Below are 678 nucleotides of genomic sequence, written 5' to 3' on the forward strand. Positions count from 1 at the left end.
GAAAGATAGAGGACCAAAGTAAACTGTGAAGTATTGAGAGAAGGTGTACTTTATGCAATCAAACATATTTCTGAAAAAAAAAAACAAAGATAAGTCACATGTGTTAGATTATCAGAAAGGAAGAAATCACCTCATATATGGTAGATGCATAAACATACAGACCCAAATAACTAGAGAGTGTCATGTCATGTTATTTCAAATCTTTGTACCTATCATATAAAAACAGGTGCAGAACTTCATTCTTGACAGACTATCCAGACTACATCATGTTACTCTTTTCATCTCTTCACATCTGAGTTTCAGAAATGACAGTTTTCTCCAGTTCATCTCTCACAGTGTCTAAAAGCTGAGAAGACTAATAACACTGACAGACTGCTGGTGTAAAAATACTTCTGACATTAAAGTTTCAGAGGAACTTAGAAGGGTGAAGAAAAGGAATAGGACATGAAGAGTCAAACTTTCTGAAAGATTTGATGAAGGTGAAGGATTAATCTGGACAGTGAGACAGCAGTGACCAGCAGCGGATTGACACTCTCAGGCCTGATTACCTGAATGTCTCCCGGAAGTTGTTAATAATCAAGACCGGTAATGATTAAGACCATCTATTACATGGCACTTTGGAACATTCATTGCTCACCAATGGACCCTTTGCTGTGAATGGATGCCATAAAAAATTAT

The sequence above is a fragment of the Garra rufa genome, chromosome 1, assembly GCF_049309525.1.
Source record: "Garra rufa chromosome 1, GarRuf1.0, whole genome shotgun sequence".
Taxonomy (NCBI): domain Eukaryota; kingdom Metazoa; phylum Chordata; class Actinopteri; order Cypriniformes; family Cyprinidae; genus Garra; species Garra rufa.